The 19,768-nt window shown below is 39.9% G+C and overlaps 1 protein-coding gene across 2 annotated transcripts in view; it reads right to left on the bottom strand.

The window, feature by feature from the left end:
* Nucleotides 1-5,174, bottom strand: part of LOC108235754 (sodium-coupled neutral amino acid transporter 3) — a 35,866-nt gene extending 30,692 nt beyond the window's left edge. For both annotated transcript variants that reach the window (XM_017415966.3, XM_017415967.3), the window contains exon 1: nucleotides 4,826-5,174. The gene's annotated coding sequence lies outside the window, so the exon portion shown is untranslated. The remainder of the gene's footprint in view (nucleotides 1-4,825) is intronic.
* Nucleotides 5,175-19,768: the final 14,594 nt, after the last annotated feature.

Genomic DNA, 19,768 nt, shown 5'->3' with positions numbered 1-19,768 from the left:
GCAATACATCTTATATTATTGGAAACCTTGTTTATTTCCCCTTAAATGTTGCCACTTTTGTTAGGAAAATGCATTAAAATAAAAAAATTTGCCAATTTTTGTCATCAGCCTGGCTCTTGTTATGAGTTTCTGGTACTCCAGGTGCTGACTGTCAGGTGGCTGATTGGTGGTAGTAGCTGAGAGTCATTCACAAACACACACTCTGAGAGTGACAGCTTGTGATTTAAATGAGACAACGTTATTTTCAAGGTTTGACCAAAACATGACAGGCTGTAGGCATTATGCTTTCGAGGAATGCTAGGTCTTTAATTCTATTTTTTTTACAACCTAAATGAAGAAGATGTGTGTTTTTTTTTTCAAGAACACCTACAATCTGATTAATGCTCTAACCTTCTTCACGCAGCAGTCATGGTGCAAAATTGCCAAATTTTCCTCCTTTTATAATTTTTATTTAAACCAAATTTAAAATATATGTGTGTGTGTGTGTGGATGAAAGAGAACCTTTTAGTTGCCTGAAGTTAAACTAATGCTCCAAAAGCATGCTGAGCACAGAGGGCAACACTAACACAACAATGGGAGGGTGCACCTACGCACAAACCGGATCAGAACAATCGGACGGGAAGCGGACTTCCATCCAGAAAGCCCTTTCTCATCACCACCTCCTCAATGCCACCTCTGTGTCCCCTGAATCATGTGGCCCGAAACAAAGTGCCACACTTTTCTGCCGGCTTCTGCGGCTCGTTTCTCTCCTGCTTCCTCCTCGTCACATGGGGATGGAAGTGACCACAGCAATGCATTCATTCATTCACTTACGCAGTGTGTGTGTGTGTGTGTGTGTGTGACCACCACATTAGATATTGTACTGCTGACTCCGTCACATGCCACAGCACCACGCCGGTGGTCCAAATCCCAATCCACTGACAGAAAAACTCCACAGAACAGCCAAGATAAGCAGATCAATGCAAGACTCAAGAGTCCTTATAGAACAGAAAAAAACGATGATGTTAGAAAATGAGACTCGCAGGTGCTTCATTCAGCATTCAGTGGCTCTTTGAAACTGTGTAATGGCAAGATTTTATTTTTTCAATAAAACCCTCCCTGTCATGCTGAAGTCCTTCCAAAAACTGAAGGTTAAAAGAATTTCATATCACATTTCAGAGTTTTAAACTAAGATCGTGTTATGTTGAGAAATTACAAAGTAAAATCTGTACACTGGTTCATGAGATATTTTGCTAACAGACAAACAGGGTTGACTCTAACAGGTTTCAAGTGAAGATTTTGTGTACTGTGTATCACTCTCAGCTTCATTCACACCAAGTTTTTAGCTCAGTATCTGTAAAACTGACTGAGTTATGGTCATTTGTGTGCTTTTGAAGGTCAGTTGGCTATGGTGGCCATCTTGAACTGGTTTGGCTCCAGTAATCAGTTGTAGATGTGCAGCCAATGATTTTTCCCTGAAAGTCTCATTAAAGACTTTCAGGTTTATGGTTCATGAGATAATTTGCTGACAGAGCTAAGACCAAGTAAATAATGTTAAAAAGGTCAGAATATGTGTTAGGGGTCAGCCTCTGCTACTACCACACCAAATCTGAGGTCAACATCTGTGAAAATGACTGAATTATAGCAATTTTTATCCAATTTTTAACAACTGACAGAAGTCCAGTCGCCTTTGTTTCAAACTCTTAGGTCAGTTGGCTGTGGCGGCCATCTTGCGTTGAATTGACTCCAAACGTTTATCAGCTGCAGTCGGACTTCCAGTGATTAGTTTCTGCATGTTTTGATCAAATCTGTCCAGAGGTTTGGGAGATCTTTTGGTAAGAGACAGACACACAAACACATCCACACACATAGTTGTCCGCCTTTGCCTTTCAGCAAATAATAACAATAATAAATCCGACTGCACAAACTTATTCAGTATCTAGGTTTTTCTTATTTTTTTTAAATCCTTTTGGGGTATCAACTCTTTTTCATTATCATTCACTGTGCCGTACCACAAGGATGTAAGAATGGAAGCCAGAGCGCAAAATCAACCACTAATATCACACCTAGATAATACAGGACACAAATCTTAAAGAAAATAAGAAGTTAGACAAACAGGAAACTGCGGCTGCCGACTTTTAATCTGCCTCTGAATCATGTGTATCTGACTGTTCAGGGTGTAATCATTTTATCCCACTGGAATTTAGGCAGTGTGACCTTATGTTAAGCTTCAAATCATCCGTGATATCCCTCGTAGTGTCCTCAGATACCACGAGTCTCCAATCGGACAGTTAGGATATGTGTTATAATAAGACAATTCTGTCAAAGCAGCTTGGCCGAAATGCACCGTGTATAAATTTGACACGATCTTAACAACTTTTAAAGACAAAACATATCACTAAGTTTGGTTTTGTTTGTTTATTTTTATTAAATCACACCCTCTCATCTGTCAGTAATTAGGCCAGACAAAAGAATTTGACGATAAGAAATAAACAAATCCAACAGAATCTCATTTTTGAATACAGTATTATATATATATATATTTCATTTATTCCTTTTATATTTTTTGTGTCGTCCACAGGGAGGTGCTGTAGCACCCTCAGCACCCCCAGTCCCATCAGTCTTGCTTACTTCCACTTTTTTTTATTCATAGCCTTTTATAATCAGACTTTACTATATTGTACGTGACACACATTCTTCAACATGAAACACCAGAATAAGATCTGAAACAGACAAACAATCACTGAGCAGGTCAAAACACCAGCCGAGGCTTTATGAGTCGGTCAAATCTGTGATTTTAATCTGGGATTGGGCCAGGAAGTACATCCTACACCCAAACCAGAGAGGGGAGTCGGTCAGTTGTCTTAGCAGGTCAAGCACAAGCCACTGTCTTGCCACAGTTTTGTCAAGTCATGTCCACGAGGACCCTGAGGCCAGTTATCAAGGAGAGAACATGTCAGGTCGCTGCAGAAACTCTGCTGCAGCTTCTGCTGAAAAAAACGAATTCAGCAAACGCCTCCTACAGATTGTAAGAAGTCTAACATGTTAGAAAACTCGTTGTTACAATTGTTGTTACATCCTTCATTTTTTCCATCATACTGTTCCTGCAGTTTAAATGCCTAAAAACGAAATATTACTTTTTTAGTTCCCCCCTCCGTTACTGAGCAACAAGTCCGGTGCAAAGGGGGCAGCAGGTTCAGTTGTTAGTTGACAGAGGAAATCCCCTAAATGTTTACGCTCGTTAAAAAAAAAAGACATTGTAGGCTTGTAGTACTGTGAGTTTCAACTAAATACCACAGTCAGTCATGGCTTGGCTACCAGAGGAGCGACACCAGTCTGTGTTTTCAAGGCAACGCTGCTTTTAAAAAAACAAATGTTTGCAACAAGCTACAAGAGTTAGCATCTCAGCAGGTGAAATATCCAGCAAACTGCAGGCTAACATCAGCTTGTCAGAGTTTCCGTGTCACAAAGAGCAGAACAGCAGAGAACTAATTTTCTGTGCAATACGTACAATTACCTTAGAATTGGTAATAAACTGATCTGGGGCCATTGTTATAGTTTGCCACTTGTGTGTATCTCGTGGAGCTGATAGGACAGGACGACAACGGCTTTTTTCCTTCTTATTTCTTTGAAAGGCATACACCTATAGTTTTTAGGGTCAACTAGATGAAACAGTATTATAAGGGGGAAACTTCAGCTCCCTGAGTGACAGTGTCATTGAACAGCTGCTCATGGTCAAATATGTCTATAATGTCCTCTACAGATTGTTTATAAAAAAATAGTCACTATTTTAAAACTGCCTGCTGAGTTTCTGAAGATAAATTTTAAAAAAATAATCTCAATGCTTGTGATTGAATTAAAAAATTACCATTGATCTTGACAATTATTGTAAAAACAAACATTATACATTTAAAAAAAAGCTGATCACAAATTAAATGTCTTGTGTGCTGGAAAAAGCTGACACTGATTTTAAAAAGAGTGAGTCTCCTTATCAATATCTATGCATTAAAATAGCTATAAATATTTTATTGTAGTAAGAGGATTTCTGCTTTTAAATAAAAGCAAATATAATAAACTTTGTTGTTTTTTTATTTACCCTAAAGCCCTACGCCTGCCAGGCAAAGTAATGCAAATGATTTCCCCCTGCATCAGAACATGAAGTTATGATTTTCCTCCCACAGTCTACTTAATCTTAGTCAAGTGAATGTGTGAATTTCCCTTTCGGGCTCAGAAGGATCAGAAAAAAAAAAACATGAAGAGCAGATGGCACCTGTAGCCACGCCGGTGGGTGCTTCATCGGTGCCACCTAAAACATGACAGCCAACCCCAACATCAGCCTGCAAAATCCAAACATCCAGCTGCATCAAATCTAAATTCATTGTGCTGCTATTTGTTTTTTAATAACCCTGAGTGACATGTATGGGGTTAAAATAAAAATCCAGACAATAGAGTTTACTATAAAGCAAAACAAAAAAATTGGATCTGATGAGACAAATTGAGGAGAGATCTCAAAGTTTGCTCTCACTGGAACAGCTCCTCAGGTTTATTTTACCTCCTAGGATGCAGAGAAAACATGTATCCAGTTTTAAACCAAACAATTCCTGCAGATGAAAAGACTCAATGAATGAAAAAGAATAAACATGTCTGTGAATGTCCTAGGAAAGATGAAGTACACCATGTTTCTAAGTGAACACATTAACATGCAGCTCAAATAACCTTTGCAATATAACGTTACCTGAGGCAGGTGATGTGCATGTATACATGGATCACTGTTACTGTGGGTTTACATCAAGAAGTCTTAGAAAAAATAAAAAATATACAACAAGGTTAGCGCGCAGTCTCTTACCAGGAAAGTGGCAGCGGTGCCCTGGTTCAACTCCAAATATCTCCACACACAGATCTCCTGGGCTCGGCTCGGTTCGGTTCGGTTCGGTTCAGTGTGTTCTCTGTCTAACGTCCGTCCGCCTTCCCTGCCGGCTGCCTCGCTGTCATGTGTTTCCCCCCACAGCTAAACTGTCCAAGTAATCTTCTTCCAAAGAGGGAAAAAAAAAAAAAAAAAAAAAAGGGATGTGTGGAGCGCTCGGGTTCCGCCTCCCGCACGCACTACAGTCGGCGGCTCGGGTGATGATGTGAGTAAGGTGCCTGTGCGCGCGGTAGCTGCTTGGCACGCGCCCTTGCGAGCGTTCGGAACTGATTGTTCCGTCCGCACATTTTTTGGGACAAAAAAAAGGAGGGGGGGGGGAGTTGCTTTATTTATTTATTTTTTTTTACCCGGTTTTAGGAGCGAATTATATATGTAAGTGTTGCGTTTCAAATTGCTCCTGAACGCACCACACATCTATGAGCGCATCTCGGCTGCGTGTTTCTCCTTTAATTGCTCGCGAAAACACGAGTCGTGTTCGTTGAGCACGAAAGCTGTGCAGAGGCTCCATTTTGACGCGCAACCAGCCAGCGCCGTGAACGGGGAGGACCATGTGCCACCTCTGCTGCTTACGCACGCGGCGCCGACAGCACGCGCTCCTTTTTTTTTCTGGGTCATCCGCCGCGCGGAGAGTTCTTGATGTCACTCCGCTCCGGGGGATCATGTTGTTTCCTCTTGGCCTGCAGCTCGTGTTCCCTGAGAAAGACACCTCTGGTAAAATTATACCAGGTCTCGTCTTGTGCAGAATGCCTGGTCAGAGCCACCGTGTTTGGGCGGAAAAAATGGATAAAAATGCGAAAAAATAGCGTTCCTTGTAGGAATGCATGTCGCCCGCCGCAGTACAAGGCAAAGAACTTTAGTACTCTATTAGCGCTCGGAGTGTGTGATGGGGATGGGTCTCAGCTACCACCACACTAAATTTTATCTCTGTACTTGTAAAATTGGCAAAAGTTGTCCTCACATTTGTATTCACTAAGCTTGACTAGCTGTGGCGGCCATCTTGAATCAGACTGACTCTTACATTTAATGAGTTGTAGATGGACATCCAATGAATACTTTCTCAAAGTTTCATTAAAATCCATCCAACGGCTCATAAGATATTTTGCTAACAGACAGACTGGCTGAAGTCCAGTAGTCAAAGCCAAAGTTTAATGCAAAGATGACCAGTGATCTGTTAGAGCTCAGAGAATGTGTTGGGAATGACTCTTGGCTACCACCACGCCAAATTTCAGCCTATTATCTGAAAAACAGATAGAGTTATAGCCATTTTTATTTTAACTAAGGTTGATTAGCTGTGGCAGCCATCTTTAATCAAGCTGACTCCAAAGGGTGATCCGTTGTAGATGACCATCCAATGAATGCGATCTGAGAGTTTCATTAAAATCCTGCCACCGGTTTGTGAGATTTTTTGCTAACAGACAAACAAATGAGCACACAAGCTGCGTCTGTGTGTGCCTTTCATGGCGGCAGGCATTAATCACTTGTTTAAAGCAAATTTACCTGTAGAAATTTGCTTTTTGTGTTCTATATTACATGCAATGCTTTTAACTCAGCAAGTAGGTATGCTTTTTTCATCACAGTAAATCTTCAAGTTTAAAGAAACTTGAGGGCTTTTCTGTGCAGCAGGAAATAACATACTCTCAGAGAAGAAACTCTGGGGGACAAAAAATACTTTTACCTCTCAAAGGTCACAGGAGCTGGAATGATTTAACCTCTACTTCAAAGTGCACGAAGGCAACGTTTAATAATGGGACTGTTGATTCAGCATTCACATAATGGGTTTTCTGTACATTCATTTATTTTTGCATTTTTTTGTGCTATTTTAGCCACATCAAAACATTCAGCTCATTCAGGCTTGGGGGCTATGACATTGGTTTTCTTAACTTTTCAAAATATTTACCTTTTTATCCCTATTTCCTTCATAGAAATACACTGAAATCCTTCAAATCTTACAGAAACAATGTTTGAAATCTGCTTCAGCGCAATGCTCTATTTTTGTTTTCTTGTGCTTCTTTTACCTTTTAGCTACAGTTCTGCTACTTTTAGCTAGCCAGTTGCTATTTTACCTTTCCTGGCTAGCATTTTGTTTCCTTTAGCCAGTGTTCTGCTTCTTGTAGCTTTTACAGCTCAAATTTCATCTTCTTTAGCACATTTCAGCAAAGTCACACAGCACCCAGCATTACTCTGCACTTTTTCAAAAAGAAAAAAAACATTTTTTTCTAGCTTGCAGTTTCCCTCCCTGGTGATTCTGATCCTGACACAACATATTGTGATATTTAAGGCCTTTAATGACGGCTTTACAGCGCTTTCTTTCCTCCTTCTTTTCTCTAACGAGGTGAGCCTCACCTTGTCTCACCCATCTGTCAGCTGAAAAGATGATACGTGTGACTGTGGCAGCCAAGACCACTGCGCGGCATGGGGTAACCATGGCAACAGGGCGTAGCAGGTGTCTGTATCACAAGCAGGAGAACAGCTGAGAAGAGCCCTAACTCGGTGAACACGGACGAGTTGGGGCATCAGTTATTATAAGGCTGAAGTAAATGCATTAAAAGCAGCAGCTCACTGATCCAAATTCAAACTATGTGATGTTGAAATAAATTGACACATTACGTAACATTTTGGACTTCTTCAGGATCATCCTTTGATTTGATAAAACTTAGATAGAACTTTGAGGATAAAGCTTAAAGCGACAGTTCAGGCCTTTTGTAGTGTCGTCTTGTGGAAACGTTATGAGCAATTAATATCTTACCTGTTGTAGATACGTTTTTGAACAACCTCAGTTTGGAGTAAATGTAATCCTGACTGGACTGGCAACCCAACTGCTAGCCTGAGGGGAGCCAATGTCAAAGTGGACTGCTGCCTTGTTAAAACTAAGTGTCGTAGCTGTTCATGCAAATGCTACTTTATAAACCTTTACATCACTGTCAGCTTCATACAACAACATATTTACATATTAATAGGTATTTGCAAGAGCAAACAGAGCTGCAGTAGGGAACCTCCCAGCAGGAATATTATATTTTTCCAAGAATAATTACACAATGTTTAACTGGCAGTGTTGTAACGGGTTATAAGGTTCATATGAGCCGTTGTGAAATGTTTAAATCTGTCTTGTTTTAAGATGGCAACAATTCCCTTTGGTCTTTGCGTCACTTCAGCTGGCTGTTAGCTTGTCAACTCCAAACCGAGGTCGTTCAAAGAGCTACATGTTTACAGCAGGCAAGATATTAATTGTCCATGACGTTTCCACAGAGCCCCGATACAAAAGATCTGAGCCTTCCCTTAAAAGGAGGTATGTTCAGACTCTGAAACGTCTTTTTGTTGTAGTTGTTTTGGTTTGATTACATCTTAAATATGCGACTACGGTTCAGAGGCCTGTAGCTTCGGTTTAAGGGTATTCACATCAAAAATGAAAGTTTGGAAATTGCAACTCTAAACATGTGTCAATGTCCTGGTTTGAGTCATTATATCGTACTGAACCTAACTGCACTGAACAACTAAAAACTATAAAGTTAATTATTGTTATTGTTGTTATTGTTCCAGCTGGATAAAAAGTTCAAAGAAGAAAATCTGTCATTGCTTTTTGTCTTGTTGTGGACCTTGAAGGGTTGAAGGTTTCCTTTGGTTTCTGCAGAGCATTTTCAGAGAGCTGGGCTCATCACTGAAGTATTTGTAGTTATATGATACTTTTAAAGGAGGTTTTCTTTATTTCTAGTGTGTAACAACTTTCTTGAGAATGCAGAAGTTCTGCAGTGTCGTAAACACCTGACCTTCACGGCAAAGCTAATTGTCCTGGAGCACTGAAAACTCAAACCAGCTTAAAGAAAACAGGAATTAAAATACGTGTTTAAGGCTGACAAGAGGTGCTCGGCATTGGAACAGTTAAGAACAAGCTCCCCTCGATCAGCTAAATGTAGTTTTCTGAACCAGCGTTGGTTCAGAGAGGTGCGGTGTCAGGCTGCCCTACCCCATTAATCCCGTTTTATGACCTGTGTGGAGTTCATCCAGTCTGCCGTTTCCTCGCTGACAGTGCTGCGTGTTAAGTGAAAATCAGCAGATGCCATTTCTTGGGTACATAAATTAGTGACACGGTGACAAATTTATAATTCAGCCAAAAACTTCTGCATCCCATCTGGGGTTTTTCTTTCCCCCCACTGCCGATGCTTATCTCAGTTTGTAGTCTACACAAAAAGGCTGGGTGGTGTCCTTTCCTAGAAAGACACAATACTCACTCGTGTCTTTTTATCTATAAAGCCCTGGCTGGAACATGATAGAGTTCCCTTTCACACAAACGTTACTATTTGGATTTCTATATTCGGCTTTTGGTTTACGTTCCACAACTTTTTGAACTTTGAAAAACTTTCTTCATATCTGACCCCATAGAACAACATATAGCACCTCTTTCAACAAAATACACATCTGAACTATGATTAAAGGGGCAGTTTGGGTCTTTCGAAGTGGGGCTCTGTGGAAATGTGATGAACAAATACTATCTTAACAGTCCAAAATGACGTTTGCATGAACCACGGTCAAATTTATAAGATTGCAGTTGTTTTAAGATGGCCAAACTCTGCTCAGATTAGCTGTTAGATTGTCAAGCTTGTCAGATTTTGACCCTGTTCCTCCGAATTGAGGTCATCCAAAGAGCTATCCACAACAGATAAGATATTAATTGTTCATGTTTAATAACTTTGATTTTAAATCTTCCATGTCCTTAATTGTTTTGCTTCCTGTATTTACCTTTCTAACAATTAGTATAATTGCTTCGCTGGAAGGTTCACTGGTTCGTATCACACAAACTGGGTCAGCAGCTCTTTTTCTAGATTTATCTTTGTGGGTCAGATTAATTAAACAACAACAAATATGACATAAATGGTTGACTCTTATTTTTTTACAATGTAAACCAAGGTCAGAAATGAAATAACTCTACTGTTTTTATTGTTAGTGGTTTTAATCAGCTCATTTTAATTTAAGTTTGTCACAAGACAAACTTGTTCTTGGCCGAAAAGCATGAAAAGAGAACCTGTAGTCAGTCATGAACAAAGTGCAGTTTGGTCCACCTACTATTCCACCAAGTGAACTACATCCACAGTAGTTTCAGTCCTCTGAACAGCTTTTACTGGATTCCTGAACACAATAGGCATATGTGAGTTCAGAGAGATCAGGCAAGCTCGTTACAATACAAGAGCTGAACTGAAGTAAACTCCATAAGTAGATTTAAAGTTTTCAAACTCAGTTGTACGCCCTCGAAGAGAACAAAAAAAATACCATGTTTAAGGCTTTAGATTTTGCAGCCTTTTCTCACAATCTTGTCCCACTTCTCCTGCCCGTCCTTCTCAGGCCTCATTAGAAGAACCAGGAGGAGAAGGTCCCGCCACAGACAACGAGAAAACAATTCAGCTGTGTTTACTGAGCGATGAGGCCCTCAAAGTTAATTAGGGTCAATCAGCTTGTGCATTCATCGTGCTGGGAATGGATGGCCGTCAGAGTCTGATTATCGCCGCGATGGGGTCCACTCATGAATGAGCAATGAACGGCAAAGCTGCTGAAATGATGTGCTTATGTAATTACCTGAGATCTGCAGGGTAAATATTGGTTACCGCTGACGACACATGGCTCAGCGCTATAGGGGCTGCAGGCATGACTCACTTTGTGGGTGTTCGAGAAGAGCCACGGCTGCTTCGTGGATCAGGCTTTCAGGGCTAAATTTAGATTAAATTAATTAGGAAATGTAGAAATGTGCAAAAGTATTATCCATACTACATACATTAATCAGCTGAAGCTACTTGACAAATGTTTAGTTGCGAGCAATAGCAGCTTTTCATTACATTTTATAACAAACTATTATTAAAGGGAAGCAGAGACTTCTGTCTTTTATTATTTTAACTTACAATAATAATAAATATGATGTGCTTGGAGAGTCATTTACTCCTAAAAGATACCTATGACACATCAAACTGGTAAAATAGGGTTTTGAGAATGTTTCAGTTCATAAATTTATCTTAAAATTTACATGTAATTTAATTTTTTTGAATGACAGTACCATTAGTTATGTCAGCAGTTTGAGATGTGAATCATTTATTAGTACTTAGTCATGGAAGTTTTATTTCTTCTCATTGTGATTAAAAAATGTGCACAAAGGTTTGTGATTTTGAACACAATTCACAAATCTTTTGGTAAAAATTGACGGGAGTTTTCGGCCTTAATCCCTGTTGAAAATGAGTTATTTGACAACCGAGGTGTTGCCGAGGTGAACTGAACTGTTTTCAACGTGGTTGCATAAAAAGAAAAGCAACAAATTTCCAGTTTGTGTAACACTGATGTGGTCGGAACGATCAAAGAGGTACAGTAGCATTTATCAAGCGGAGACATCTGTCATCCAAGAGGACGGCTGTTTGTTATTCTGTCCCGACTTCAATCCGTTCAGAAAGTTTTCACAGAGCGAGCTCACAAAGTGTCCCCTCTCCTACACATACAAACACATACTTCAACCACCTGCCTCCTCTTTTTTTGTCATCAAAGAGCGTGCATTGTAGCACACACACACGCGCGCGCGCACCCACACAGCTTTGCAACATAGAAAAATGTCTCTGCGGGAGGAATTCCCTGAAGGAGCAGTCTGGCTGTTCCAGGGAGGTTCTGAAACATCGAGTCCCAAACTGAGAAGAAGGTCAGTGTGTGAAAAGGTGCATCACCCCCCCAACCCCCATAAGAATCTGCTTTGTTCCCTTTGTTTTACGTTTTCCAATATATATTTATCTATGGTTTAGATTCTGTTTAGTTTATTTTTGGTTAGTTTATTTTAGAAAGGCAGCAAATTATTTTGTTTAATTTAAAAGAGAAAAAAAATGTATCCGAGAATTCCCCGTTTATTGTTATTGACTTATGTAGATATTAGGTCATCTTTTCAGTATAAACTAATTTCTTATTTTATATATATATATATATATATATATATATATATATATATATATATATATATATATATATATATATATACCTTTAGATTACCATTTCCCAAAGCTGGGGATGGGACCCCCTTTTGGGACATGAAACATTAAGTGAGGATCCTCAAATAGTCCAACCAAATTAAATGTAAAAAGATTGGTAATACCATATTTTTGCCACAATATTCTAAAACAATATGAAAGACTAATAAAGTAACAAGAATAGTATCATAGCTGTTAAGGTTGTTTATACCGTCATTATGCCCTGGTTTAATAAGGTTATGAGCAAAGTTTGGCTCCTTAAACCCATCACGTCTGGGGTCACAAGCCTCAGCCACTGTTACTCAGAAAAGCTTGGGAACCGCTGCTTTAGATCACCATTCTTTTTGCATTACAAGATTATTTATATGGAAGCTGAAGATTATTTGCAAGTTAAAACAGCAGCAGCAGCTGGCTGTAGCACTTCTCGTGCAGCCTGGAGCACGTCCAGCTGAAAATCGCAACATTTCTGCCAGAATAGTCATATAATGTGAAACTGATGATGATGATGTAACGTTTATACAATTTACATTTACATGAACCACTGTGACATTTTTAAGACTGGAGTTGTTTTAAGCTATTTATTTTATTCTCAAACTAGCCTTTAGCTCATCAATTTGTACAGAATTAAACTTCATTTCTCCAGACTGAGACAGGTCAAAAAGCTGTCAACAACAGGTAAGATCGTTATTTTTAACAATGTTTCCACCAAACCCCTCTTCAAAAGATCTGAACTATAGCTGTAGCAAAATGTAACACAAAGTCACAAAATACAAAATTCTGAAAACAAGGACACGCAGAACAATAAATAAATCAATGAAGCAGTGACACCTGAAGAATTTTTATGCTGCACACGAAAGCATTTTAATTTCTCTGCCTGAAAGGAAACCAGGAACAGCAAAGAAAACACTTGAGATGACTGACCTTCTGATTTTATTGTGAATTTTTCACTTTACCCTTATGTTTTTTTTTTTTAATAATTGTTCATTTGTGTTGAAAATAATGACGTGACAGTTATGTGTCAGGCTTGAAAATCAAAAACACAAAGTTGCATCAGGTTGTGACAAGTTCAAACATCACTGGATCACTTACAGTAAAGGTGATCCTAAACTGACCCTCAGACAAAAACCCAGACAGACGCTTTAAAAAATCTGTCCCCAGGCCGTAATAAAGAAATATTCAGAACATTCAAAGGGTAGCAGAGAAAAAAATAAAGCAGAAATACTTTATTTTATGAAGACTGAAAGTCAATAATAAATCTAAAGTCCTGCGAAACAAATGTGCAGATGTGAAGTTCCTCAGATATTGATTTGAGTTTGAGTCTGTGTTTGGACAGCTGGCCTGAACCTTTCTACAAGTTGCCTGCATGAGACAAGTGTATTAACAGTGTGCATTCCTCTGTTTGAGATGTGTTTGTTCTGAGTATGGGCTTAGATGTATTTCCTTTTTGATCGCAGAGGGGGGTGAACACAAACATTTTGGATGTAGACAAACAAGACATTGTACTGTATGTCCTTTGGGTCAGTGAGTGCATACGCGACGATGAAACAGAAAACGTAGAACTCAAAGTCTCAGCTCTGGTTTCTCTAAGGTGCAGTGACGAATTGTTCATTTTTCTATTTCTATATTGTAAAGAATGTGTAATATTCGGCTTGTGCAACTTTTGAGCTGGTATTTCTGCAGCTTTTAACGCATTCAAGAACATAATGATTTGGGGGCATATATGAATAAAGTTCCACAAACTGCTGTGATTGCAAAGAGGAGTTAAATATTCTGAAACGACTCTGAGCTCAGTGAGAAAATAAAGCAAAACTGACATTTTCAACAAGTTGCCAACAAAATGTTGTTGCTTCATTTGAATGTTAGCTGACTCTGCAGTTGATTCTGCAATATGTCCACAACATTGTTGGTTTGAAGAAGTTCACCTACATAAATGCACATGCTTTTAAAGACAGCGAAATCTGCCCTCATCACGGCAGACAAGGTGTCGAGCCGTCCCTCGTCCTGTTACAGCTTATGAATGAGACTCCAAGACACTTGAATGTCTCTGCTTCAGGCAAACACTCACCTTCCGAGGGGCCGTTCCGCTTTTGGAAACTTTCTGTATATAAACTTTATTGCGGAACGTGAGGACAGATTTGTTGTTCTGCAGTGCATGAGGTGAAATGTAAAAGAAGAAAAACAAGGTTTCACTTTGAGGCAAAGGCCTTTTTTTGGGGGGGTCATCCAACCTGCGCTAAGGCTAATCAACACCAAAAGCAAGAATGGAACATCTGTTCAACCTAAAACATACTGTAGAAGTAATTCCAGAAAAGGACATTATGAGATTTAGAAATCCAAGACTTAACCTAACGTTACCTGAAATACTCCTGTTTAAACTCTTCGTGTATTTTGGGACATAAGATATGTCAGCCTCATCCGTTCACAGCTTTTTGAGCGGGAAGGTGTGAACAGACAGTGTTATGCAAAACAGCTCAGTCAGCTGACAGATTCTGGTAATCTGAGCCAGAGCTGAAAACTGAGTCGACATTCACAAGTGTCCTTGTGAGGCGGCGTGCACAACTCACCCTGTGCCGCAGAATTAATCAGTGGGAAGATCAGAGCTGTCATTCTGTTACAACCAAACACTGCACTGTCATTCACCACACACACACACACAATGCACTCGCATCAGTCAGCATCTTACATCTCTGTGCTGCGTTGCATGACACATTCAGTCCTGACTGCAAATTTTAGCAAATCCCAAGTAAAGGAAATTAATTTATTGTTTTGTTTTTCCCCCAACATATTTATTGTTGATTTATGACTCAACAGCAGGTCTTTTAATCCCGGCCATGAGCCCTGAGGTTTGTTCAGGATAACGGTCTTATCCCTGTGACAGGGAGGGAGGGGGGGCTGCTGATGTAAACAGCTGTAACACGACCACAGCAAAACAGAAGACTCAATCTGTCAGGCCTGATGGACGGTCGACTCATTAAGAATCATACGAAGGCTCGAAGAGGAAGACTTCAGAAACCTAAAAGCCTTGAAATAATAATCTTAAAAGGATTCTTCAAATTTAGTTATGAAAAGAAAAAAAACAACATGAAAAAGCTGTTCAACACAGCCATCGACAGCCATCTGCTGGTTTGTGGGTCACAAAAAACAAGTAGTTAAAGGAGATACCTGGAGGATGTGTCCTACTGAAAAGCAGAAAGGTTTTTTTTTGTACAATTATAGTAGCGACCGCTTTCTTTTCAAAAGAGCAACAATAGGAGCTCCTAACCTCCGTCTTTGTGCTCTGTCTTCACCTTCAAAACATAGGCTTTACACACTAAACATCAAGATCCCAGGAAGAAGAAAGGAAGGAAGGAAGAAGGTTGTGCAAATAAAATAATAGACTCATACATCCAGCAATTAAAACCCTCCAGAAAACTTTGGGTCAAATTGACCCAAAGTTACAACGGCTTCTCTACGGGTTCAGAGATATTCAGTCCAGAATTATTTTATTAACCAATAAAACATGTTGTTCCCCCCAAAAAAAGAAAACAGGAAGGAAAAGAGTACAAAGAACTCTATATAAAGCCAGAGCTATAAACCCAATCAGATAATCCGGTCACAGCTGATGCTGAGCATAATCAGGCATCAGTGTTTGAACTGGGATCAAAATGCAACCATCAGGTAGAGCTGTTTCATTACAGAGCTGGAGAAAGAAACAACACGAGGAAAATGATTCATTTGAAAAGAACGACAGGATGTCTTGGAGTTTTCGGTGCCGCAGTGATCTATAAATGATAGGAGTGTAAAACATACAAGTCAGTGTTCTGTATTGGTTTAAGAGTCACAGTTTGGTGCAAGTTGTTTTATCCTGTGTTCACAAGTAATATGAGTATTTCACCGTTTGATATTCAACATTCGAGTTCTTGCTTCTGTTCCCTCTGTGTCAGCAAAGCTCGTACAAACACGACCTTATGAGCAGCATCCTCGTCCTGTAGGCGTCAGATGGGGAGAGTTCACATGAGTTTCCTTTAAGGTGTCCTAATGAAGCCTGTGGGGAGCAGGGAAGATGGTTATTAGAGGAGACAGACGGATGCAGGTGCCCATTAGGTAACACAGCTAATTGCTTTGCCAGTTAACGCACACAAACACCGAAAGGTGGGTTTTATCTGTCATTATAGCTGGCGAGGAATGACATAATCCTTTGGACAACTTGTAAAAGTGGTGCTACTGATGTGTGAGGGAGTTATGATGCCCTGCTGCCAGCACCCCAGACCTTTGCCCCCTTTGCTTGAAACATCTTGCTTCCAGTGTTTTCCCTCATTAGACCTTGTTGTGCTTGCTATTTATAGTTTCCACTGAAGGTAAATGACAATATCATCAGGGTCAGAATCACAAAACAGCTCTGTTAAAGGTTCATGTAGTCTGAAACAATGAAAAGATATATTAACAGCTAAATCATGGAAAATGCAAACAATTGTATAAACTCACACCAACATGTATAATGTGCTCAAGGTGTAATGAGGCTTTAGGTGTTGAGCAGATGGCAGTGAGGAGGATATTTATAGCTGCTTGCACATTTCTCGCCTGCTGCTTCATATCCTCACCTTGTGGAGGTCAGAGAGCTGCGCGTGACGCAGAGCAGCCTCTTCAGTGGGAAGCTGACAATGACGACACGGCAGGTAAACCAACTTCTTCCAGGCCGTTGTTTTTCTTCCTCACCTGCTGAGTGCTTGGTGTCGCCCTCTTCTGGGTCACTTCTAAGCTGCAGCCACATTAATCTGTAGAATAACGAAGCGGTGGCTGGATTTCTTTCGAATAGCAACTGAGAAAAGGACAAATGAAGGCAAAGGGACAACAAATCTCATCATTGGTGACCAGCAAAATAAAATAAAATAAGACTCTTTAGAATAGCAGAACTAAACACAGTTTGAGCATTTATGTACAATGCATTTACTAAAACCAGACTGCACAAACCTGGTTGCTGGGATCAGAGGCCAGTCTGTGGATGGAAGCAGGAACCTGAGGACTCATCACTTTGGTGAAGGAGGGAAAGGAGAAACAACTTATTATAAAGTACATTAAAGTGATTAATTAAAGATCAATGGCAGTTTTCAGCTCAAAATGCCACATTAACGCTCTAAATACCTCTTTGGCAGCAGTCTGATGATGACAAGTTGGGTCGTTTTTACCCTTTGTTTCTGACTGACTGACCTATTTTATTATCCTTGAATAATCTATCTCCATTGAGTTTGACCTTGAGACTGCTGGGGCTATATTTGATAAGTTCTCTCCTAAAACAAATAAAACAGTTCTGATATAATGGTTCAAGAGCTCATTTGTGATTGTCCCCTCAGGAAGTGGGGCACTGACATCTTCATATAATTTCTTATACAATATATTTTGCTTATGAAGAGCATTTAGTGGCCACCAGCTGTGCATATTTATTAATTAAAATGCTTGGACTCTAGCAAAAAGCCAGTGCGGATCATAACTGTACATTTAAAATATCACATATCTGCGCTGTGTGGTATTCACAGAAAGCTATCTGTGTGTGTATGTTTGTGTGCGTGTGTGTGTGTTTTGACTCTATTTCTAACACTCTTGGCAGAATTCATTATGAATGCTCTGCAGGCCTGCAGGCCTGGCAGCTGAAAAGCCTCATGTGAAATGAAGAGGCATAAATGAATATAAGTGTGTGCACCTGCAAGTGGGACACACATTATGACCACAGCGCAATAACATAACAAAGAAGAGGAAAGGTGGACAAAGTCTCTGTTTTGTCCTCTTTGTTTGTCTTTAATAAGGCAGACGTTGATTGTGGACAGATTGGCATACAGTGCCAAGATGTTTAAAAATTCCTGACTAAGGGGAAATATTCCTCAAAATGATTGCCAAACCTGGAGCTAGATATGAAATGAGCACTATATGAAATCAGGGGTGGAAATTAGCGCCTGCCACCCGCCAAATGCGGGTAAATATTTGAAGTGGCGGGTGAATTTGATCAACACACACGCCACTGTGGCGGGTTGGCAATTTGAATAGAAAAGGTGTTATTTGTCCTCTTGACATATAGGGGGCAGCAATGTAATTGAGTTGCTGCTAAATACAAGAAAAAGAAAAGTTTAGCAGACACTCTTTACCAGTTGGTGGTGGTATTGATTCCTTTAGTTGTTTACCAACCACCAATGAAAATCAAGAAGAAGAAGAAGAAACAATTTGAGGAGTAGCATTAGCAATGTGGCGGAACATTTCACCAGCCACTATGGGTGGTGGACAAAATTTTTAATTTCCACCCCTGCACATACCCATTAGAGGTGTAACAATATGTGTATTAGTACTGAACTGTCAGGGTACAGGCATCTCAGACAAATACGCAGACCAGACGACACATATATTGTCACAGCCTATTAATCAGCTCTTTCATCTTGAGGAGTTCCCTCACGCTTTTTAAAATTTTTTATTTATTTTTTACTAAGTGCCACAACAGAAAAGCAGGAAAGAAAGATATCTACTGTAGGTCAATACTGTACAGCCCTCTTCACATATCTACACTGTGCGCACTGTGGGTGTAAAGCCCAGAGCAGGAAGGGTGCACAGACTGCGCGCAAGTTCATCACTGGTTGCTTGGAGACAGAAATGTCCAGTAAAATGCTTGTTTTTCCAGCTGCAAAATGTATGTGCCTGACACTTCATGGGATAAAAGCCCTGGGATTACATTTACCAACAAGCGGAAGAGAAAAAGAACGATCAGCAGTGTTTGTTCATAATACCCTCAGAGCTCAGAGATTTTAGGTTTGTTCAGCTGATGGTTTGGCAACAGCTACCTCCATGTTTATGCCACACTGAGTAAATAGCAATGTTTTCAAGGAGAGTTGTACCAAAACTCAAAAATAGAACATAAATGAATTTGGTTCAGTGATTACAGTGTACACTGGGCATGCAGTCTGAGGGCAGAGCACACAACACCTTAACACACACACACAAACGTGTGGGAGTTTGTGTGTGTGTGTCACACACCTCACACACATACTCCAGTGATTAAATGTGTTAGGATGTGTGACACTTACAATATTCTGTACATTTGTGTATGAGGTGCTGTTGTGCGCTCCACCAAAACACTGCCTTGTCAGTGCCAAGAATAGCTGTATTATACTGATAAACCAATCAACTGTCCCCAATTTCTCTCAATAATTAGAGTTAAAGCTATCATGAACCATTCTATGGAAATCATGTTGTATTTTTGGAACCAGAGTCTGCGTACTATCAATGTGGACTGAGTACGTTTGGTATCAATGTGGGCGTGATAAACAAAATCTTAGGTACATTTTTTTATTTTACCAACAGCAACGTCCGAATCGTTTACATGGAGGGGGCAGGACTTAAAACTTTGTACTGGAACCAGCCGACAGGGAAGCTGTTCCTGTTCTGGNCTTGTAAGGCACCACAACTGCTTCCACCCACCTCCATCATCATCATCATCATCATCATCATCATATGAAATTACTGTTTGTCACAACAAAAAATAGTGGCTGGTAAAATATTTGAGTGGCTGGTAAAACATTTTGTCCCCCAGCCACTATGGCTGGTGGACAAAATTTTTAATTTCCACCCCTGTATGAAATAGATAGATGGGTTATAAATGAATATTTAGGCCTAAATTTAACAAATATGTGCAATTTAATTGAAAACGAAATATTGGTGTTCTTTGGTGTTGCATACCAGTGAATAACACAACGTTCTGAGAGGGTTTCTCAGTCACGTTTTCTTATTTATTTGTTTATTTGTTTACTTGTTTACTTATATTCTTATTATATTACTCCACATCTCCTGATGGTCATTTTCTGCGATCCCCTCTGTGGCCGTGAGGTGGCGCTGCGGTGCCGCCGAGTGAGATGCGGTATCGACG

Source organism: Kryptolebias marmoratus, linkage group LG4 (genome assembly GCF_001649575.2).
Source record: "Kryptolebias marmoratus isolate JLee-2015 linkage group LG4, ASM164957v2, whole genome shotgun sequence".
Classification (NCBI taxonomy): Eukaryota; Metazoa; Chordata; class Actinopteri; order Cyprinodontiformes; family Rivulidae; genus Kryptolebias; species Kryptolebias marmoratus.
The sequence above is the reverse complement of the archived record's forward strand: the minus strand, read 5'-3'. Positions and strand labels throughout refer to the sequence as shown.